The sequence below is a fragment of the Anastrepha ludens genome, chromosome 5 (assembly GCF_028408465.1).
Source record: "Anastrepha ludens isolate Willacy chromosome 5, idAnaLude1.1, whole genome shotgun sequence".
In the NCBI taxonomy this organism is placed as follows: domain Eukaryota; kingdom Metazoa; phylum Arthropoda; class Insecta; order Diptera; family Tephritidae; genus Anastrepha; species Anastrepha ludens.
In genome coordinates, this window is record NC_071501.1 from 51,284,698 (window position 1) to 51,308,774 (window position 24,077).

The 24,077-nt window shown below is 37.3% G+C and overlaps 1 protein-coding gene across 2 annotated transcripts in view; it reads left to right on the plus strand.

Moving 5' to 3' along the window:
* Window positions 1-16,487: 16,487 nt before the first annotated feature.
* Window positions 16,488-24,077, plus strand: part of LOC128864201 (tyramine beta-hydroxylase) — a 72,871-nt gene continuing 65,281 nt past the window's right edge. For both annotated transcript variants that reach the window (XR_008454656.1, XM_054103756.1), the window contains exon 1: window positions 16,488-16,951. The gene's annotated coding sequence lies outside the window, so the exon portion shown is untranslated. The remainder of the gene's footprint in view (window positions 16,952-24,077) is intronic.

A 24,077-nucleotide genomic window follows, 5' to 3' on the forward strand; every position in this document is an offset into this window, starting at 1 on the left:
CCCTCAAAACACAGTTTGCGGATGGAGAGATCAGTGCGAAGAACAGAGGAGGAAGGGTGTAGTCCATAAAAACCGTGGGCATCGCTTTCTTTTTTGACTGAAAACGACCCGTTTTTTTTGGCTTAGTTCATTTGGAGCTCTTCACTGACTCGCCTAATGTCTGGATTGCGTATGGTATTCATAAACAAACGTATCTTTTCTAGTAATTATGCGTTTGATGAATGTTGGCTCGGATTCAGAGCCTTGAAAACTATGTATTTGGCTATATCATCGCGCTCTATTTTTTGCATTATATTCATGAGGTTGTCGATCAACTTTTATATCATTAGTTTTCGATGTTGATGGCCTACCACTACCTTCGCCATCCTCTATGGACTCACTATCACTTCTTAAACGTTCATGACACTCGTAAACAACTGTTTTTTCTTAGGGTATCATTACCGAAGGAGTTTTCAAACATTTGTAAGGTCCATTCTGAACTCAGAACTTAATACAAACTACTTGTTGCAAATTCAAATCTACAATCCTATTGCCATGTAAGCCTGCGAACGTATGCTTGGAAGAAGATGGGGTCTTAAACCTAAATATACTCAGATCAGCCTTTGCAATTACGATCGGTGCAATCAGATCATGTCCGAGGGCGACTCTTAATGCACTGGCACACGTTATTCCGATAGATCTACATATCAAGAAGAAGAAGGCAACCATGAGTGCATTTAGGTTAAATGAAGCGAGTCGCTGGACAGAAAAAAACGTATGGTCATGCCGGTTTATTATTGTGACAAACTCAGTACACCTCGGGGAGAAATGATTAAATCATCCTCCAACAGTAACATTTAAATTGAATTTTGCCACCCTCATTCCATCTCAGTAGGAATGGAGTAAGGAATTTTCACTAAACCATTTCGACGCTACAGTCTATACAGATAGCTCTCAAATGGATTGTTGGAGCAGGTATGTATTCTCATAGACTTAGAATTAAAAAATATGTGCGCCTTCCTAATGCCGGCAGTGTCTTCCAAGCGGAAATACTGGCAATTGGGGAAGCTTGTAGGTTACTAATCGCAGATTTCTCTTTCAAGGGCAACATGGCTATTCTTTCGGATAACCAAACTGCAATTCAGGCACTGGATACGGCCACAACAACCTCGAAACTGCTGGAACAAATTAGGGCCCTGGACATCGGATCATTGAAAAAAAATCCTCAAAAGATTACCTTCGAGTCGTGAATTGGACTTAGTCTTGCCACAAATTCTGTGACAAATTTTACAATGCATTCAGCGAGAAAAATTCACACAAAAATATTATAATTCCGTTAATTTTGCATTTGTTCGTATGCATTGTCTACTCATAAATTATACTCACTGTGGAACACTTTCTCTGCAAATGTCTGGCTTTGGCGGCTAGGCGCTTGAGATTCCTTAGCGTGCCCTTTGGGGATGACTTGAAAAAATACTCCAGCCTAGATCTCTTTTCTCTTCTCCACTATATCAACAGCACTGGATGGCTGTAGAAGGTTTTCGCTTCCCATAATTTTTCTTTGCACAGGTGGTGGTCCACATTATGGTATCAAAACGGCACGTAGGTGCTACTTGAAGTGTGCCTGTGGCACTTTTGCCATATTACCTACCTTACCTACCTACCATGGCCCACATACAACCACAACGAAACGTCATTATTGATAAACATGAAACGACCGGATGCCTGGACACAAAATAAATAAATAAAAAATAAATTAATTTTAAGCCTTCAATAATAGACTCTCGGTCAAGCACAATAGACCACATCAGTGGTCACAGTGCGCTATGGTTCATTAAAAACTAACTTGTGGAGGCAGCGAAGTGGAATGTAATACCCGGCTAGAGCATAGTTCATAATAGCAATCAAAAGGTAGAGAGTTTCCTTACGTTTATAATTGCTTAAATGTTATAAAATATGTCGAATTAAAGATTAACATTTACGACGAACACAAAGCTGCATGTCTAGAGAGCGATAACATTGCTTTGATTTTAATTTAAATGCTACACACGAAGCAACATTTAAAAAGATTTATTTATTTGTGAGAATTTTTTCCTTTTCCTTAGCTTATCCAACTCTTGTGCTGCTCCGAATATTTTCAGTATTTTCAGTTTGCAAAACAGTAATTCATTTACGCAATCATGCAATCAATGATCCTTATATAGCAGGTTACATGTTTTACCCCGTTTGCTTTATTTTGTTTTTGTTGCTATCAAATGGAAGGGAATTGCAGACAATCATTCATTTTATCTTCGACAGATTTTCAAGTTCGAATTGAATCGTATACATATGCACATGCCTACACACGCACGCCAAGGTATGTAATACTAATATGTACGTACGAGTAGGTATGCATGTGGTTATATACATACATACATACACAGTGGTATATACATACATATATACATACGTACTTACGTGAGCAAATATCATGCGGCATGTCTCTGGAGATAGAAAAAGTTGTTTTTGTTGTTACTGCAACAAAAAATACAAAGGGCAGACTAATGTATTTATGTGCCGGTATGTGAGTTTGTGTGCAAACACAATAGGTTGAAATTAAAAATTGTTTGCAAAGGTTAAAGGATGAAATGCCTAGTAGCGTCCTAGTTTGAAATTGAATTGAGTTGCGAAATTGTTTAGCAATAACGATGGACTTGTGAGAAATTGATTTGAGCTTTTGCGGAGCATTTTATTTAAATTATATTAAAATATTCCATTTTTTTAGCTCCAGGATGCAGTTCCAAAGGAGCTGCTGTAGATGAATTTAAGTTAATTGGAGGTTTGAAAACGTAAAAGAACTTTGAATACTATTCTTGTAGTACTATTCTGTGGTTTTAATAACAGAAGTGGCGCTATAAAATCTGGTCAGGTACCTACGGTGTATACCTATGAAATGAGACTTTTTTTCAATTTCAAACGTTTATTAACAAAAAATGGTTACAAATTTAATCTTCAAAATAAAAGCCATCGCTAGCGACGCATTTTTCCCATCTCCAAGGTAATTTGTGGATGCCGCGCCAAAAAAATTGCCCGCTCTTGTTCGATATGGCGGTGCATTGTCACACTGTCAGTTCATGCGGCACCCACCTTTCGACCTTTAAAATCATGCCCATGTCTGTCAAACGTTAGGAAATGGTTTTTTGGGTCAATCCCAACTGCTCTGCCATCATTTCTTGCGTTTGACCATCATCTTCATTGAAACAATGCTTGCAATTCGGCGACCTCAAACTTTTTCGATGGCCGGCCATGGTCCTCGTTCTCCACACTAAAATCACCACTTCGGAATTTTTCAAACCACCTGAAGCACTGTGCTCTACTTAGAGCATGTCCACCATAAGTTTCTATAAGCATTTGATGAACTTGAGAAGAGTTTTTATTCAATTTATAACAGAAAATCATCGATGTCCGCAAATCGTATATTAGTTCGAAGGCACGAAATTCGACATTTTTAAGAGCGACAAAAATGCATTGTTATATGAGACGTAACAAACAATGAACGGAATATTGTAGACAGATGACAGATGAAAAAAACAAGGCATTTGGGAAGGTTTAAAAATACTCCTAGCGACATCTATGGATTAATAGCTGAAAGTCTTATTTCATAGGTATATAACTTAAAAGAGTAGTGAAAACTTACTTCACTTGGAAAAAAAATTATGCATTATTTGTATTGGGCTGGGGAATAAGTACATAGCGTTTTTATAAAAATAAATAAATAATTGGCGCGTACACTTCTGTTAGGTGTTTGGCCGAGCTCCTCCTCCTATTTGTGGTGTGCGTCTTGATGTTGTTCCACAAATGGAGGAACCTACAGTTTCAAGCCGACTCCGAACGGCAGATATTTTTATGATTTACAATGATTTACAAAGTTCAAAAATGGCGACTTTGACGTCGATGACACGTCCTGCAGCGAGGGCCTTCTGAATTCGATGAAGAACGTCTCAAATCACTTTTGAAGGAGAACGGTCGCCAAACCAGACATGAATTGGAGGAAAAAATGAACTGCAATCATAAAACGATGCTCAATCACCTACATTCAATGAGGACTTACCGAAAAATTGGGAGCCTGGTAGTCTGGGTGCCTCACGAGCTCAACGAAAAAAACAAAGAAAGTCGTCTTCAAATTCGCTCGCCATCGAGTAAAACGCGGTCATAAACAGCGCTTTTTATACCGCATCGCCACGAGAGATGAGAAATGGTGCCTATATATCAATATGAAGCAAAGAAGGGAGTGAGCGGTTCCAAGAGTTACACCAAGGCCGAGAGTCAAGCTGGATCTTCATCCAAAGAAGAACCTGACATGTGATTGGTGCGACTGGGAGGGCATGCCGCACTCGGAAATGTTCGAAAAGAATGGCACGGCCAACAAGGAGCTGTACATTGTCCAGCTACACCGCGTTAATGAGGATAATCGACTGAAAAGACTTGATCGACATGGTCAAACTATACTCCTTCACGACAACGCCAAGCCCCATGTTGCACAAGTCATCAAAACCGCACTCCAAGAGCTCGAATGGGAGGTCATTCAGCATCTGCCGTATTCTTTGGACCTTACACCGACCGATTACTAACTTTTCCCTGTCAAACCAAATGAAAGGCGTTACCTTCGATAACAAAGATATCCTTAAAAACTGGCTCAACAACTTCTTTGACACCAGACCAGCCGATTTTTGGCGAAAAAGCATTAAAAATTTGGTCGAAAGGTGGGAAGAGGTTGTAAACAGCAACGACGAATATATAATTGATTAACTTATTGATATAATATTTGGTTTTTGTTTAAATAAAAGTCTTCGGCAAAAAGGCTACGAAATTATTGCCCAACCTTTTACATTATTTGTGAAGGTGAAAACTTTTTTATGTGTACATCTCCCACAAAACACTTTTGACATTTTTGTTACATTTATTTGTCTTTTTTAATTATTAACAAAATTTTTTATTGTGGCATAGAATATTTTATATATAGTTCCATTTGGTCTTTGCGGGCCTTCATGTTCTGATGATTTTTTCTGCCTTGCAGCTCTGTAGTCGGTGGAAAGCTGTTCTGCTAATTTAAACAATAACTATTTTTGTTGAATTTGTATTCCTGGTGTTTCTTGGTAAGGGATCCAAGCATTATAGCAGGCCATTTGATGCGCCATACTCCGGTAACATTTCTTTATTTTTGGGTGCGCAGCTAAGTTCCCGCTGTTTGTCAATAGATGCCGCCAGCAGTGTGTGCTAGACGGTTCTAACATAACTTAAACGTCATAAACCAACCTCAGACATATGGCAAACAAACTGCTTCCACACATTAGTGATTTTGTTTTGGTATCATTCACTTTTGGTTTTGTGAAAATATCTGATTTTGTGCCGAATAATCGTCATTTGCGAGAAGTGTTGATTTACTTCTTTCCTTCGAAAAAATACGGCGGCTGAAGCGCATCGAGAGCTACAAAAAGTTTATGGAGATGCTCTTTCTAACTGCCAAAACCTATTACTGCAATGTGCGAAAAAGTTACTGAGGATATGATAAATTGTTTGTTTTTGCTCTTTGTTTTTTCAACCCCGCACCATCTTTGGAAAGGTGCGACTAACTTTTTTGCCAACTTGTCTATTAGGCAGTGACTAGTAAACATTCGAATAATTCTCTTCCAAAAATACACATCTCGTGTTCGCTTACGGTCTAGTTACGGTCACTTAAATTTGCACATCACATACAAATCTTTTTTTTACAAGGTGAAGCCCAAAATAAATACGACTGAGCTAAAATAGAAATTACAGGAACTTTTTTCTGATAACTTCGAGTTTATTTATTCAAAGTAGTCCCCTCAGGCCTCGATACACTGTTTTGCGCGATCTAAAAGCTTTTCGAAAGAGTGTTTCAGGTCATTGACCGGAGGGTCCTTTAGCATGTCGGTACAAGCCTTTTGGATGGCCTATACGGTCGCAAAACATTTTCTTCTTCATGACCAAATGCAATTTCGCGAATAGGTAGAAGTCACAGAGAGCCATATCAGTCGCATACGGTGAGTGATTGATGGTAAAAATGCGATTTCTAATCAAAAAATCAGTGACAAGAGTGGATGGATGAAATGGCGCCTTACTATGCAATAAGCGCCACGTTCCTCTTTCGCGGTACTCAGGGCGAATTCAACGAATGCGGTGCAACAAAAGCTTCAAAACGCCAAAAAAGAAAATTGCATTGACGGTTTGGTCCGTTGGCACGAACTCCTTGTGGACAATTCACTTGGAATTGTAAAAACAAATGAACATCGACTTGATTTTTGACTTCTCCGAACGCGATTTTTTGGGTGGTGGCTCGTAAGACGGCTTCCATTCAGCACTTTGATGCTTAGTTTTAGGTTCGTGTTGGAAACACACGTTTCATAACCAGTTACAATGTTGTAAAGGAAGTTTTCGTCTTTTCCCGCCTCTTTAATGAGATCTTTCGAATGTCGAATTCTGAGCAATTTTTGGTCCTCAGTTAATTTGTGCGGAATGAATCGCCGGAATGAAACAGGCACAGACCTTTTGTAAGCCCAAATGATCAGTTAAAATGCGATAAATCGATGTTTTGGAGATATTCAACTCCCATTCCTTGAACTTTAATGATGATTTCGGTTCATTTTTGACAAATTTACGAACAATTTCGATGAAGTTTTTGGTGATTACTGATTTTGGGTGGCCCATATGTTCACTGTCATTTATGTTCTCACAACCATCTCTGAAACGTGTAAACCAGTCATGAACTCTGGCACGAGATAGACAATCATCGCCATAAACTTTTTTGATCAATTCAAATGTTTCGGTAAACGTTTTACCGATTTTGAAACGAAATTCGATATTAGTTCTTTGTTCGAAACTCATTTTTGTACCGATAAGACAAACATACTGACACCTTAGACGCAATAACTTCACCTCCACTGAACTGCATGTCATCAAGCTTTCACTGGAAGTCAGCTAGATATATAACTTCCAGCGCACTAACTCATTAAAAAGATGGCGCCACCAAAAACATTTTTATGACGCCAGCCCTGTTTATTTTGGACTTCACCTTATATAAACTCATTTTAGAAAGCATAAAAACCCTCACCGATTTTACTTAATTTGGTATTGCAACTGATGCATTACAAACACTGCAATATTTCCTTAATTTTTGGACTGGCGTTCCCTTTGAACTTATTAAATTAGTAATACCCGCCAACGTGGAAAAACATCAAGACACTCACCTTTAACAGACGAAGGAGATCGGCTAAACAAGCAACAAAAGGATGTAAACGCCACTTATAAACGAAAAAGAAATATCCGCTAATATACAAACATGTAGAGCAATTATTTTCACTAGATAAAGACGTATCCATAATTACGTACTATGTAGCTATATATTTACTTATATCTGCATGTAAAAGCATATGAATACATATACGCGTATACACACGAGCTCCCGCTGAAATCACTTATCACGCAACCCCATTAAAATTCCGTGCAGTGAAATGAAATTAACCCTTCGTTAGGCACGTGGATTTTTGTAACGTGGTTAGGCACGTGGTCTACAATCGTAGACCATTTTAATATTATGACTAAAAGTGTTATTCATTTGAGTTTCTCAATAATACTTCATAAGTATATTCTGTGATTTAATGTGAGGAATATAAACTAATATTTTCACTAAAATATTTGTGTATCTTCTGTAAATTCAATAAAAACGTGAATGTATGTGTTTTTTAACATTTATTGCAATTCATAAAAGTTTTTTCTTATAACTAATGGACGATTTACAAAAGAGTTTTTATTATTCGTAAAACTTAAAATAAAAATATGTAAAATTCAATTCTTTAAATAAAAAAATAAAAGTTCAGTACAAAACTTATATGTTATGGTTTCTGAAAACTGCTTATATTTCCTCACTGAGACATTCCGTGCAACTTTCCCTCATATGATTTTTGCAAGGAAATCTGCCGCATTTAGTACACGACTTTCGGGATGATTTGTTCATATTGCGAGGGCAAATATGACAACGTCCGACATAGTTACTTGGTGATTGAGTGGGTTGTGGTGCAATGCTTAGGATGCCAAGAAGGTTGTGGGCTCGCTGCCTCATTTCCATGGGTAGTCGAGGATTCTTTGATCTAACTTCAATTTGTGGTCGAATGAGCTCCCAAGCGCATTTTTCAAGAAAATCACTTGGTTTTTTTCATCATTTGTTTGCTCATCTATTGCGTTATCATGGTGCATAGATGATATCAGGATCACTGACCGGTTTTATTGGGCAGTACGACACTAGTATACAATTTTCTTGGAAACCAAAAATACTTGACTTTTCTTTACGATTCTTCCTGGGAAAGAATTCTTTGGGAACTTCGCGTTTATTTTTTCTCACAGTTCCCAAATATGTAAGCTTTTTCTTTAGCATCCATAGCACTTTCTTCACTACTTGATAGTTCGGAGAGCGGATTTTTGCTGCTTTCCAATCGTTTTTTTTTTTTTAATCAGACATAATATTATCTGAAACTAATTAAATTAGCACACTCTTGTAAAAAAATATAAGCAAAACTTAACTGAACTTAATTCAAATATTTAATAAATCAAGTAATATTGCCGCAAGAAAAAGTAACGTCGTTAGTCACGTGGTCTACATATGTAGACCAGCACTGTTCAGACCTTGATAAAATTTACAACTGTACGTCAAACCCGCACTGAATGCACTAATTGGATAAAGAGATTAATTATAAACAGCTATTAAAAAGCTTAGGTAATTTAAGAGACAAATTTAAGGAGTTGCACGACTTTGAAAAGACGTGGTCTACCATTGTAGACCACGTGCCTAATGAAGGGTTAAGTCTGCTTTGCTAATCAATATCTTAAATCATTGTTGCATGCACGAATTAAATTACGACCAAGACAGCACAGCTTCGTGCATATTTATCAAAGTCAAACACTAAACTAGACAATTGGATGTAACATCTCCATTGGTGAATGTTTCATCTCACGTCAGTATTATCTACACGTGTGTGTATTTGCGAGTGGCATAACGGCTGGTAATCTAAATATCACGATTTCGATCCCCACGTAATGATGGGCATAATGCAGAGGTGTGGCCAACATTAGACAGTCAACCGTCTCTCAGCAATTTTGAAGGAATCAACTGAGGAGTTTTGAAGGAATTGGCTAACTTTAGTGTGGTCCTCACAGCGGTTTGTTTACGAAAAAACTTAGATTTGGCTGGTTTGGATTTGCTGATATACGAAACCAATCAATGCTTCAAACTTCAAAATTAGTAGGTATTCCAACAACGACTTCTTGAACGAGTGTTTGAATACCTGTGATATTAGCGCGCAGAATTCTGCTGTCGAATCCCCGATGACGTGTCAGCCGAAATTACTCTGACAATTTTGCTTCGGATGGCCGCACCTGGTAATTTATCATAGTTGACGACCACTTCGTGCGTAACACAAAGAGAAAATAAAAGGATTTTTATAATAACAATGCGAGTAAAAATAAAATAAAATTATTTGTAAACTTTGTCTGCCTAACAAACTGGGTTAAAGAGAGTTTTACCTTAAATGAAATTTTGAAAATTATAATTTTAAAGTACGAGAGTAGATCAAGGAACTTATCGATGCACATCATCACACGTTTCTCAAATTTTGATGCCCTTCAAATAATATGGCTTATCGACAAACTCTTCATTCTACTCAGAAAATTTAACCACCGAAACATTTCTTCAAATTTAAAAACAGAAAATAATAGCTGGGGAGCAAATTTAGGGAACAATTCATCATCTCAGGCATTTTAAACGCGTTTTTGATAATGCCGGACAAACGCACAGAAGGTTTTCTAAAGTTTCCTCAACATCCTATCTGCTTTTCCTGCATTGTCTGTTAGATACCTATGATAGTTCTGCAGTCCTTTCGCGAGAGCGTAAGTGCGAATTGAGTCCGTTTTTTGTTTTTAGTTCTACACTTAACTTTTGCTGTTTTGCATGTGGTTAGATTACAGTAGGAGGTGAAATTTGAATTGAAGCTGTGAATGAAAAAAGCGGCACGCGTCCTAGGCAGCAGACAGAAGAAAATTATTTCATTGAATTGAAAATTCGCATGGAGCGTCAAAGTAAAACGTTTCACAGTGTCAGTCTCATCATTTAACAGGCACATATACATACATACATACATACATATTTGTGTAAATGTGATAAAAACTGGGTTCACAAATTAAAATCGCTTTTCCCCTTCCTCAGGTGAAATATAGGGTTTTTCAATAAGGGCGGGTAGATGTTGCTGTGTGGCACGTAGTGCCGTCCTGCTGGAACCACATGTCGTCTAGGTCCATATGGTTCAATATGGGCCATAAGAAATGGTTATCATCGTTGTGTAGCGCTCGCTGTTGACGGTGACCGCCTCACCAACGTCGTTTTCAAAAAAGTACGGACCAATGACGCCGCCGGCCCAAAATCCACACCAAACGGTAACTTTTTGAGGATGCATTATCACCTGGTGAACCTCGTGTGGATTGGTGTCGTCCCATATACGGCAATTTTGTTTGTTAACACAGTCATTCATCCAAAAATGCGCCTCGTCACTAAAGATGATTTTTCGCCCAAAACTGGGGTTCTCTTCCAAACGATTCGAAGCCCAGTCAGCGAACAAACGGCGTTGTCTATGGTCATCAACTTTGAGCTCCTGGGTCAGTTGGATCTTGTACGGGTGTAGGCCCAAGTCCCGACGCAAAATTCGCCAAGTTGAAGTATGCGAAAGGCCAAGTTCTTTTGCACGGCGAGGAATAGACTGCCTCGAGTTCTGCTGTACACTTTCACGGACCGCGGCAATGTTCTCGGCTGATCTTGCGTTCCTTGAACTTACAGGTGTTGGCTGATTGTTTACTGACCCGGTCGTCTCAAATTTGGCCACCAAACGTTGAAGAGTCGACTTTGAAGGGCCACCACGTCTACCGAAAAATGGGCGCAATGCGCGCAACGTTTGCGTTAATGAACACTCATTTTGATAATAAAGTTTTGTCATTTGAACGTGCTGTTCAATCGTGTAACTTGCCATGATGATTTGGCATAAACAACTGAATAATAAATAAATAATTAAGAAAAACCAACCGCGAATCGAAGACAAATCATCCTTCACCAAGCCAATGCGAGCTCTCACGTATCGGCTCACAGCAGAGAGTTTTTGAGCACTCTAAAGATCGAATTGATGGGACATCTGTCTTGCAGCCCTGGTTTGGTATAGAATGATTTCTTTTTATTTCCGAAGGGCAAAAATAAAACGCCAGATCAATGTTTTTCCACACCTGAAGAAGCTGTTGAAACCTTTAAACAGCTCCTTTTGCAGGTATCCACTTCTGAGTGGCAAAAGTCCATTGAGAGTTAGTTCAAGTTCAAGCAGAAGTGTATTTCAAGGAGAATATTTTGAAAAAAAGTAAAGATACAATCATTTTCATTATTATTTTACAGTTTTTTCATGATTGTGCGCAAAATATAAAAGGCAACCCTCTTTGAAGTTGAAGAATATTATTAATTTATTCACTTCCGACTGATTGGAATAATGGATTCAATTTGAATCAAAAGCCCTAACAGTGTTCACTTATTGAAAAATCTTGACTGCCCCTGCTAAACGAAATAAGCTGCTTAAGCTCGAGCAATGTTGATAAATAGTTTTTGAAAACTAGTACTGCTATGCCCAAAGCGCAATTTTCGCTAGAGTGAAAAACTCACAAGAAATTCTGTACGCAAGTGATTGCTTTAATTTGATGGCAGACAAAAGGCGAGCCAATGGGAGTGTGGCTGCTACGGCCGGTAATATGAAACTCATTGCAAGAAGGACAGATATATCGGATTACTTACTTACAATAGTTGAAGGTCACTCCATTATTGCTTTTCTGAGTGGGCGCTATATTTGCCCCATATCAATCACATCTGACGAGGCGCATTTTCATCTTAACGTTTATGTTAGCAAGCAAAATTGCCATTGCAGAGAAAAACACTTTTATGTAGATGTAGTAATTGCGGCATCATTGTCCCACTTTTTTTTAATGTTGCCAGAATCGTCTTTGCGATTACAAGACTCATCCGAGGAATTTCGTAATTGGATAAGGGCATTTTGTGCCACAGAGTAAAACTAGAAAATTTGATAGCTACTCGTTTGGATAGCTAACCGCTTGTCCGAAGTCAGATATCAGATATCAGAAGTAGTGCTCAGTATGGAATAAAAACAATAACATAGAATTAAATTAGAAGTAAAATTATTTACAAATACTCACAGAGGTCGTCACCTTTTAAATAAATAAATTGCGTTACTAAATCTGAAAATAATTTTTTCCAACTTAACGTTGCCTGGTACATGTAATGCATTTGCGTTTGCACGAGAAGGAGTTTTTTTCGGGGGAAGGAAGCCTATATCCTCTCAGTGTTAAGCTCAAACAAACAACAAATAAACTATTTGCCGTCAATCGCCTCTTAGCAGTTAAGTATTATATTACATTGAAAGAGAATGAAACACTAGACCCGACTGCCGATAATGTTTATGTGCTATTCGACAATCAGCCCCAATTTTATCCACTTGATTCCATCAACGTTTCTTATGTGTTTAAAAAACACCTCAGTTGGGTTATCTCTCCGTGGTTAATTTATTTTGCTCAATAATTTGTTCAAATGTCGAATATTGCCTGGCCATTTAATCAATGACGATCAATGTAGCTTCGTTCAAGGGCCAACGAACAAGCAGAGATTGGCACTACCTCTCCAGTTTGCCCATAGCTTAAATTTACAGATTGCCCGCTGTCTATAATACTCCAGAGAAAATTCATGATGCTTATTTCATGCTTGCCGATTTAATCCCTCTTCAAGCTTAACTCTCATGTATAGTGTTTTCCAAAATTAAAAAGCTTGCCAAGACTAGCCTGCTTCTTTTCTAAAGAAGAAAACTTTGCTAATCCATCTTCAACAAAGAAATCCCTTTTTCATATCTTCCTGCCTGGTACTTAGCTGGTATTTGCAGAAATAAAAAGGGCAATGACTTTAATGATCCTCTCCAAGTGTTTAACAATATTGGCATATTGGGCAAATTTCTTAACTGCTATGAAGTACTTTTATATAGATGTTAAGCTGTTATAGACCTGATTAAAAAGCTATATTTTTACCCACCGTTTTATTCTAAATATTACTTTCGCGGAATATTAATTTTCTTTCTAGAGCAAGCAATCAACTAGTAAAAATTCGTATTATTATAGTGCTCGTAAGCACATCAATATAATCTTCAATTGCTGAAGTGAAACGTTATTAAATACATAACAATGCTATACATTTTAGCTTTACTGTTATATAAGTATAGTATACAGTAGGAACTCAGTAATTGTAACCATTGATACAGAATTCCTCAATTTTTGCCACGCTGTAAGATTCATTTTTTTTTATCTGAAAAAACTTTGCTACCACTCTTCGAAGCGCAGAGATCTAGTAGGGATATGAAACTGAATGATCCGTAATATGGATGAACAATCAACTTTTCCTTTAGTTACACTAAAAACAAAGGACAGTGAGAGTACAGACCTTCTACTCTCTATAGACTTTAAGTCAAGCGGGAATTATAGGAAGGGATAGGACTTGAGAACCGACCTGAGAGTATATTTAAGGAACACCTTCTTCAATCAACTGCAAATTGGAGGCAAAGCCCCCAGATAAATGTTCATATTCAAAACCAAAACAAACAAATGAGGTAAAAAATAATTTAAGAGTGCAAGAGTTCGAGAACTTTGAGCTATTACGCCATACAAAACCTAAGATTGAGTAAGAAGTGAGTTCAACAAAGTTAATGTGGCTTTTGAATAAAAAATGGGTGTCAAAGATCATTGATTTAATGAACAGATTGAAGGAAAGTATTAGCAGCTATAAGATGATGGCGGCCGCCGTAGCCGAATGGGTTAGTGCGTGACTGTCATTTGGAATTCAGAGAGAACGTAGATCCGAATCTCGGTGAAACACCAAAATGAAGAAAACGTTTTTTCTAATAGCGGTCGCCCCTCGGCAGGCAATGGCAAACTTCCGCGTATATTTCTGCCATGAAAAGTTCCTCATAAAAAATATCTGCCATTCGGAATCGGCTTGAAACTGTAAGTCTCTCCATTTTGTGGAACAACATTAAGACGCACACCACAAATAGGAGGAGGAGCTCGGCCAAACACCCAAAAAAGGGTGTACGCACCAGTTGAAAAACATTTTTAATCTACGTAATAAAGGGTGGTTAAATTTTAAGGGCCGGTGTTGATTTTAAATAAGGTACAATATTTGTAGGAAATTATTGTCATTTTTCTTTATTATGATAATATTGCTATGGCTCAATTACGAATAAAACAAAATATTGGCCAAATGGCCGCCGCGGTCTCGGCGGCATACCTCCATCCGATGGTCCGAATTTTCGATGACGCTGAGGCATAATTGTGGTTCTGTGCCGTTAATGTGCCGAATTATCTCATCCTTTAGCTCTTGAATTGTTGCTGGGTTATCGACGTACACCTTTTCTTTCAAATACCGTTAGACAAATTGCTGAGGACCGAGATATATCGATTGGTTCATACCATTCGATTTTTACAATAATTTGGGCATGAGACGGGTCGCCGCAAAATTCGTGCCAAAACTGCTCAATTTCGACCAAAAGCAGCATCACATGAACATTGCTAATGATGTGTTGGACTCTGTCCGCGTCGACCCAAATTTGCTCCAAAGGGTCATACCTGGTTTATGGTTATGACGTGGAAACCAAAGCTCAGTCATCTCAATGGAAGCTACCGCACGAACCAAGACCGAAAAAAGCGCGCCAAGTTCGGTCGAATGTAAAAGTTTTGCTTAGCGTTTTCTTCGATTACAGGGGCGTTGTCCATCATGAGCTCTTGCCTCAGGGTAAAACGGTCAATAAGGAATATTACCTGCAAGTTATGTGCAATTTGCGCAAAGCAATCCGCCAAAAACGCCCGCATTTGTGGAAGAACGAAAATTGGCTCCTGCATCACAATAAAGCACGTGCTCACACATCGATGCTTGTGCGCGACTTTTTGGCCAAAAACAACACACTAATGATGCCACAGCCACCGTATTCCCCAGATCTGTTCAGTTATATAATTCTCGGCTAAAGCTAATCAATTTGGAAAAGATATGGACAGACCTTTCACTTTATTTTATTTTCAGTGTTGTTAATGGCAACGTCGAATGCCCAGTTCTACTTGAGCGGATTAGCTTTAAGGGGGGAAGTCCATATAGAAGCCTCAAAATCGGTAATTTTTTAAACATATATTTAAAGCTGATAAAATAATTATATTGTTTTGAAGCTTTAACACAACTTTAACCTTTTTTAACCTTTCGAGAGTACAAAAAAAAAACAAATTTTTCATATATTTTTTTCTAAATGGCGGCTCAGTATCATTTCTTGTCGGCTGCATACGGCGCGAGGCCCAACTGCTCTATTATTACTCTTAATCTATCGATCTCAAACAAAAAAATTAAATTGGTTTTTTCTTATAACATATTAACAGAAAGGATGAACCTATAAAATTAAAAAGCAAGTATGAAATTAATTTTAAAGTATGCCTTTGAAAAAAAGTCAGAGTTTAGGGCTATTTTATTGATGTTTTTAACTCCCAAAAAGTAATTTATGAGCGTGAAATATCTAAATCTAATTTTGTAAATTTGTAAAAATTTTGTTGCTTAAGTTGTATTTACATATATTGATTGCTAATATTTTAGTTGCCAAACATGGCTTGGTTTTCTCAACATTTTTGTCTAATCTATACGGTAATTTGTATTGTAGATTATTAAAATAAAATAAATAATTAAAAAAAAATTTTTTTAATGAAAGATGGTGCAAAATTAAGATCGAATTTTTTGTTTTTTTCAATAACTTTTTTAATAAAAAATTATTTTGAGTGATGAAAATCTTTATATAGACCTTTGTGCGGCCCATTGCTTGTTTATTTGTACACTGTAGCTGTCTACATGATAAGTGTCGAATACTAATCACCTTGTAGAAATATAAGATCATTTTTCTTGTAAATTTTTTTCTCGCGAAGTGCAACAACTTCATTAAATTCAATTACCCCAATCAGATCTGATTATCGAGTACATACTGTATGTGAGTTTACACTTTTTATATATAAATACGTACGTATATATGTATTGCTAAAAAAACGAGTCCCTTCTAATGAATTTATTTTAAATTTACCCCAAAAGAATTAATATTTAAATCGTGATTTCTCGTATACGGCTCCATTTGATGGCTCAATTAATTGAAACTTCTCTGCCATTTACGACAAATAGCGAAAAGGTACGAAAAATAGTTGAAATAGCAGCACTTTCGTATCGCAATGCGAACACTGCTACCGCGTATCGTCAATTCGGCTCGCATCGTATGAAATGCCGCAACAATGCGCCGGATATAAAAACGAGACCGACTTGCGCTTACAGCAGTATTCTTCAGCTGCCATCGCGACGAGAACAAACGAACCGACCGGCCGTTCCTGTTCGACGAAATGAGCGGATGTTATGAATTTAGTGTGGCATAACCAATTGTGATTGAAGAGAAAGAGTAACGGAATTAAAACGTAACATAACAAAAATACAAACACGCGATATTATAGCGAATTAAATATTTAAAAGGGAAAGCAGGAAGCGGAAAGTGCAAAGCGCAAAACAAATACACAACGACGGATATCCTGATTATGATTTCGGTAGTAACGCCAAAAGTGTGAAAGTTGTGTTAACAAAAACAAAAATCATTAAAAAATAATAATAGCCAGGTAACAGTGAGGGGAAGCTGCTAAACTGACAAATAAATAACGACATTTTCATGGCTGTTTGCGCTTGGGTGTGAGGGTGTGTGTGTGTGTGAGTAAAATAAAAGAGAAAAAATGCAAACATAAAACTTCAATACTACGGGCAGCATTCAAGCATTTACTAAAGGTGGGTGCATAACATTTTTCATGTGGTTATGTATGTAGATGTTAACTGTGTTTGTTTGCTTACCTATATACATATATACATACGTGTGCTCATATATATGTACGTGTATGCATTTGATATGTTAAATAAATAATGAAATTTTTATGCAAGTAACTGTGCGCCAGGATGACAACGACAGCGAACTAGCAAATACTTTTATATACACATAAACAAATTGACATAGCATGTGTATGTGTACACACATACATACATATGCAAATGTGTGGGGATATTAGGATATAAGCACATAAGCACAAACAAGTGACAACTTACTTATTTGCACAATTTTTGATGTTCAACCTGACAAACGACTCTGCGCGTCTGTTTGTCTGGCGGGTGGCCAATAACTGTATGCCAATGAACGAAAGACAGTGTGCAGAAACTAAGGAATTGTGGATTAAATTTTTTCGAATATTATATTATATGTATATTGTGTGACAACAATAGTGAGCTGCTTGCTTGGCTCACTTACGAGTAAATGTGTATTATAAAAACTTATATAAAGGAAAATTTAATCTAAATACGAATTGAATCATTTACTATCACATAAAAGGTGGCGCAAATTGAATCACCTTATCGAAAGAGGGAGCGCAAAAGCCGTCGTATTTGAATCATAGTTGACACGTTTCTACGACAGTCGGTTCTACGTTACGGAAACGACCCGGATTTATATCCGGCCAAGGACTGTTACTCCAGCAGCATTCCGCGTATGTAAGTATGGGGAATATTTATGCTGTTACAACAACAACAACAACAATCATAGTTGACACTTGTGAACTAGACAGCTGCAATATGTTGGTGGTGGTGGTAGAGGTGTCGTCTGAGTGGTACTGCCCAGACCCAATTAGCACAAAATATGCCATTTTCATACACCATCACAGGGTGACAAAAAATAGGTGTAAACAAAATTTTTTAATTAACAAATTGTGGAATTTTAATAGACAATGTTTGAGTAACATTATATTCAGCCAGTTTCGAAGTGGCCACCTTTAGCACGAATACACAAGCTCAAACGTTTCAAAAAATGTTGGGCTATAGGCCGTAGTTCGTCTACCGTTATGCCACCCCACTCTTGATGCAATGCTTGCTTCAGGGACTCCAAAGTTTTATGGCGTTTTGCACAGGCCCTTGCTTCCAAAATCTAGCGGAGACAGATCCGGTGAGTAGGGTGGCCATTCTTGGGAAGTAATGAAAGAGAGGAAATTGGCTTTGCACCGCTCTTGGGTTGTTTTTGCTCTGTGGGCTGGTGCCGAGTCCTGTTGAAATGTCCACTCATCGTCACCAAAGTGCTGAACTGGGGAAAACAACTGCTTCTAATATGTCTTGACGGTAAACTTCTTTATTGATTTTGACTCCTTGGTCTATGAAAACCAGAGGAGTCTTGCCACTGGAGCAAATTCCACCCCATATCATGACAGATTGCGGATTTTGACTATGTTCAACAATGGACGAAGGTTCAGGGGCTTCTGTAGACCAGATTGTGAACTTGTTCAACGATAAACAGCTTTTCACCCGTAAACACGATTTTTCCCCAGCCCGTACCTGCGGCCCGACGTTGGAGCGAGCGACATCTTTTGAGTCTTTCTTTCTTGTTTTCATCCGTGAACAACTGGCATTTTTGTAGTTTATAGCTTAAGTCCAAGTTCTTTTTTTGCTATAAGGCGAACTGATTCATGATTGATGCCTGTCTCACGAGCAATTTTCCTCATCGAGACCATAGAATTTCGTTGAACCGTTGCATGCTTCCAGCCGATGCAGGGCTATAATAGCTGAGCGACTACTTGACATTGTTACACAAAGTATAATAATTAAAAAGAACTGGAACAGAAACGAATACTTTTTTTTGTACTTCAGAACATACACAACAATCACAAAATAAGAGCATTCGCTAAAAAACTTTTACATTCATCTAATTGCACAGAAAAGTTTGTATACAGTTATTTTTTGTCACCCTGTATTAGTCGAACCATCTTGATCTGACTATGAATCTGCCTATGTTGTCTATTTTCTTTTCTGCAATTTCTTGAGAGTTAACTTTTGAGAATTCCCTCAGCATTCTGTTTCGTAGAATACCCTGACTTGAGCACTCACATAGACAATGAAATACTCTTTCCTTAGATTCTTCTTGATTGCAGCTTCTGCATTTATCGTTGTACGACCACTCCATCTTCCTGGCATGGTCTCCCAAAGGCCACGGGCCGTTTATTGTTGACGTAATTCTTAATATGTCTGCTGGTGGATTTTTAACAACTCGTCAGTTGTGGATTGGGCTACGTTTGTTTAGCTTTTTAGCAGGTATGCGTGTTAGACCATCTGTCAACGGCCTGCTTCTGGAGTAGCGAGAAATTCTCCATTTTGCGCACTCATTGGAGACAGCCTATTTCTGCCACTTCGGTTACGTTATGCAGTACAGTAGGTTCTGTTTTTATGCGGCTTTTTTTTATGCGGTTTTGAAATAGTGCGGTTTTTTTTTAATTACAAAATGCATGTCGACCTATCGGGAATTGTACATATAAACAAGATTCTAAACCAGCTAAGCAAAAACTCATCACAGATTACATCAGAAATGCTAACCCTACAAGTATGGAACCGCCTGCATAACTATCTAGATCAGACGTGTACATTTCCTCAAGTGACGAAAGTGATTTTACGCCAAATCCTAAACGAACGCGCAACATATGGGTATTGTCTGATTCTATTTCTGACTTTAATTTATTTTTCTCTTCTGACGTTTCTTAAATAAAGATATAATTTTCAAAAATACAATATTTTATGCGATTTTATTTAATTATTTCAGATTCATGCGGTCTATGGAACGTATCTATAGTTATAATATGGGACTAGTGCCCTTTTTTATGCGATTTTATTACATTATTTCAGATTTATACGGTTTTAGCACTTTGAAACGTATCTATAATTTTACTATAGAACTAGTAGCTTTTTTTATGCTGTTTTTTTTTATGCTGTTTCTTGCGGAACGTATCTACCGCATAAAAACAGAACCTACTGTGTACAAAAAGACAAGTAGTGGAGCGTGTAAAGATTGGCATAAAGGTTGCTATCATTCAAAATCATTTTTTCCCCTTTTTTACCAAAAATGTTTTTCATAAACCAAACTTGTTAATTAATTTTGCACCACCTTGTGTCATGTCACATCATATCATATTTAGTTTGGCAAGCGGCCCGGCAACTTTTACAAACTTTACGTATTCTATTCACATTTTGTATCAGGAAATTTCATTATCACCTTTTTAGTAGGTAACAGCAACAAAGCAGCGTACGTTTAGTTATTCCTGGGCATACCCCTACAAACTCTTGAACGAGTTGTTGCTCGTAAGCAGACCATTTCCAAAATGAAATATTTTTTCTACAAATTTTATTTTTCCTCCACTTATTCAAAACTTTTAACTTTTGAAAAAAGCTTGAATTGCACTCCAAGAAAAAGTAATAAAGTTTTCAAATTACAAAATTTTTGGAAACGTTCAAAATATATGTACATACCTGAGCCCGTGATAAAAAAATATAAGGTAGTTCCACTTTTTTTGCCATCTAATGCAATAAATTAATTAAAAATTTCAATAAATTGCAAACAAAGAATAAAAAGGCCTTTTGAATAAAATAATAACCATGAAATGTGTAATAAAAGAGAAAAAATGAGTTGTGCGTTTAAAGGCCGTATGAGTTACGTACATAGGTATGTGCAAGAACTCCGGGGTGAAATTTTTCAAAATTGCAATGCAAATGGTTAGAAGCGTGAAGGACGAAAGTACCATTCTGGTTTGTGCGTAGCATTTCACCCCAACGAATATAAATTTTAGCACAAATAAAACAATTTAGACAAGGGTGTTCTGTTAAATATGCATATGTATTTCGCAATCCACAGGGTGTTTTTTAAGAGCTTGAATACTTAAAATGATAATTCAAAACAGAAATATTGTTAGAATGAAATTTTTTTTTATAATCTGGTTGACACTGTCATGGCATTTATTTTTGGAATATGATATCCCGCATATGTCCGCCGCTACAACGAGTTACAGGGTCCATTTATTGACTACTTTTTTCAATAATAAATATACGGCCAGATATGGCGTCATTGATGGCTTGAATATTTCAATAAATCGATCGAAAAATTCAGTCAACATGGCTCGATAGCGCTCGCCATTCACCACAACGGTAACTCCTTCTTCATTTCGAAAGAAATAAAGACTTATGACGCCGCCAGTGCTCTATGAACTTCGCGAACTAGTTTTTTTTATTTTTCAAATTAAATTTCCACAATTTGGAAGCGTTGTTCTGGCGTTAAACAATTCATGAAGGCTTGCCAAACCTTACTGAACAGAAATGTCAACAAAGTTGGTCATTCTCAGCTGTCAAACCATTGTTATCGATAGTTCGCATGCAGCTAAAAAAACACCCAATTTTGTTTTTGATAATAATAATACATAAAAAATTTTTGAGAGATGAAAACCTTTATTTAGACTTTACGTGGTCCACTGCTCTTTTGTTTCTATACTGCAGCTGTAGGCGCAGTTTGCATTTTTCAATTTTACGATAGAGTGATAAATTTTGTGCCACCTTATATATTATTATTAACTCATTTCACGAATTTGTACAAATTATGAAACTTTAAAATTACCTCTATCCGTCAAAATAATTTGAAGCAGAAACTACCTTCATTTTTCGTATAATGCCTGAGCCTACGTGTTTTAAGATCTCATTTTTTCAATAGTGGGTACGTCTGGTATTAAGGCTCTTACTTTAACTAAAGCGTTTTCCAATAAGAGGTGTTATACCCGTAAAATATCAATGATTTCGTTGCTTGTGTGGCACGTAGCGCCGTCTTGTTGAAAATAAACGTTGTACCGATTAACACCATCCAATTCCGGCCATAAAAAATCGTTAACCATCTCTCGATAGCGCAATCCCTTCAGCGTAACTGTTGCTCCAGCTTCATTTTCGAAAGAGTAAGGTGCAATGACTCCGCCGGACCATAAACCGCACCAAACGTGAGACTGACGTTGAGGATAGAGAGGTTTTTCAACAATAACTCTTGGATTTTCTGAGCCCCAGATCCGACAATTTTGCTTGCTGACGAAGCCACCGAGGTGGGAATGGGTCTCATCACTCAAGATGATTTTTCGATGGAATTCCGGATCATTTTCATACATTTCAACGACCCAATCAGCAAAGACACGACGTTGTTGATGATCGGCCGGCTGGAGTTCTTGTATTAACTGGACTTTATACGTCTTAAGACCCAAATTTTTATGCAAAATACGGTGTAATGATGTTTGTGAAATTCCTAAGAATGACGAGGAATAGACAAATCTGGGTTTTCTTCAACACTTTCGGCTACAACAGCAATATTTTCAGCTGTTCTTGAGCGAGGTGCGTGGGTTTTACTCTTCACATCACTAACTTGACCCAACAGCTCGAATTTTTTCACCAATTTTTGTATTGCGGTCCGACAAGGTGCTTCACGATGACCCAAAAATGTTCGAGTTTTACGAACCATCTCTGCCAAATTTTCACCATTTTTATAGTGAATTTTAATAATTTGAATGCGTTTTTAAGCGTGTATCTTTCCATTTTTATTAATGGCGTAGTTTCTACTTGTCAAATATCAAAAAATGACAGCTTCAAAAGTTACATTTACCGAAATAGCGGGCTATTCAAAATAATACTTACTATTGGAACACCCTTTAATATGATATTTTTATTATAAAATTATATGTTTTTTCTGTATTAGTACGAATTTCTTAATGCAAATACTTACACCCGAGCATCCTTACCAAAATTTTAAACTTATTTTCCAATTTTGTGTGCCGAAGTTCACAAGCCACTTTACCCATTTTAGTGACGAACTTCTAGCTTAGTGGCTCTGAATAAGCAAAAATGTGGCATTTAAAGTAGCACTAATCCACAGGTGACTCATCAACTATCGACAAGTTCTGAAAGTGTCACTGTTTGGCGACAGAATGGGCCCACTTAGTTTCTTGTTCCTAAAAGTGCGAGAATATTGTCTGTAAGACGGGACACAATCACATATCATAGTGCTCGAGAAACCATAGTTTTTTCGAAAGAATAACACCGAACAGACGGTGAAGATCTGCCATCATAATAGATAGCAACACTAACGAATATGCTGTGAGAGCGTCGAAAGTTGCTAAAGAGCTGAGCTTCGTAGAAGTTCTAAAGATTTCGGAGGGGAACTTTCTCGGGATTCTTAAGTATGTGCTCACTATTTTGGCAGTATTTTTTATACATGAGCTCCTGATTCAGATGAATGCCAATTTCGCTAGGTATGCACTCATTCGGAGTCGCATAAAGCATTTCGATACTATTGACTGTAGGGTTTAGAAGAATAAATAGTTAAATTTAAGATTAAAGTTAAAGTAAAGACTAAAGTTAAGATTAAATCAAATTTAAAGCTAACGATAAGGTTAAAGTTAAATTAAAGTTATCGTTAATATTAAAGTTAAAGTTACGGTTAGAGTCAAAATTACAACTTATCTAAAGTTAAAGTTAAAATTCAAATTAAAGTCAAAATTAAGGTTAAGGCTTAGAGTACAAATTGTATAAAACAAGCACTTCAAGCACTTTTTTCGAACCACAAGTTCAATCATTGTTCAACATATCCTACCGAAATGTATTGTATTAGAAACAAGGAAATTTGAGTGCATACGACACGAGCTAACACGCAGACATTATTCTGATACTCAATCCAAACAAACCCTCAGATCAAGTAAGCAGCTGTAGGTAAATATCGTTACTATCATACTTTAGCAATTTGCTAGAAAAAATAATAGCTAAGCGAATAAGGTGGTTCGCTCTGAAAAAGCAACACAATAAATAGTCAATCATGCCTTTAAGCAGAACACGGTACAACTACCGTACTATAGGGTTTTCCAATAACAGGTGTTAGGTGTTAAACAGTTGAGTTTATCCTTACCGGACATTGCCCGTTAGGTGTCCATGCGGTGAGACTTAAGTTAGATTATAGTCCTTTCTGCAGCAGCTGTTTGGAAATTGAGTTGGAATCATCTCAGCACTATCTTTCCGGCTGTTCTTCACTCGCGGAACTACG